Source organism: Micropterus dolomieu, linkage group LG12 (genome assembly GCF_021292245.1).
Source record: "Micropterus dolomieu isolate WLL.071019.BEF.003 ecotype Adirondacks linkage group LG12, ASM2129224v1, whole genome shotgun sequence".
NCBI classification, from domain to species: domain Eukaryota; kingdom Metazoa; phylum Chordata; class Actinopteri; order Centrarchiformes; family Centrarchidae; genus Micropterus; species Micropterus dolomieu.
Genome location: NC_060161.1, coordinates 5,346,092 through 5,346,884, shown reverse-complemented (window position 1 = coordinate 5,346,884; position 793 = coordinate 5,346,092). Strand labels below are relative to the sequence as shown.

At 42.9% G+C, this 793-nt stretch overlaps 1 pseudogene; it reads right to left on the bottom strand.

Annotated features, from left to right (window-relative positions):
- Nucleotides 1–793, bottom strand: part of LOC123980713 — a 37,240-nt pseudogene that overhangs the window by 6,381 nt on the left and 30,066 nt on the right.

Genomic DNA, 793 nt, shown 5'->3' with positions numbered 1-793 from the left:
TCTACCATCTGAATGTCTCAACAGAAATCGAGACTCATCAGACCAGGCAACATTTTTCCAGTCTTCAACTGTCCAATTTTGGTGAGCTCTTGCAAATTGTAGCCTCTTTTTCCTATTTGTAGTGGAGATGAGTGGTACCCGGTGGGGTCTTCTGCTGTTGTAGCCCATCCGCCTCAAGGTTGTGCATGTTGTGGCTTCACAAATGCTTTGCCACATACCTCGGTTGTAACGAGTGGTTATTTCAGTCAAAGTTGCTCTTCTATCGGCTTGAATCAGTCGGCCCGTTCTCCTCTGACCTCTTGCATCAACAAGGCATTTTCGCCCACAGGACTACCGCATACTGGATGTTTTTCCCTTTTCACACCATTCTTTGTAAACCCTAGAAATGGTTGTGCGTGAAAATCCCAGTAACTGAGCAGATTGTGAAATACTCAGACCGGCCCGTCTGGCACCAACAACCGTGCCACGCTCAAAATTGCTTAAATCACCTTTCTTTCCCATTCTGACATTCAGTTTGGAGTTCAGGAGATTGTCTTGACCAGGACCACACCCCTAAATGCACTGAAGCAACTGCCATGTGATTGGTTGATTAGATAATTGCATTAATGAGAAATTGAACAGGTGTTCCTAATAATCCTTTAGGTGAGTGTATGTTCATATAGACAACAGAGATTTGTCAACCAGCAGAGATTTTGTTGAACCTTCATTTGTCAGCTTTTAATTCACTGAGTTGCTCAAAGACAAACATTCACAGTTTGGTCTACAAACTGATTTTTATTGGATTTCCAGAAAA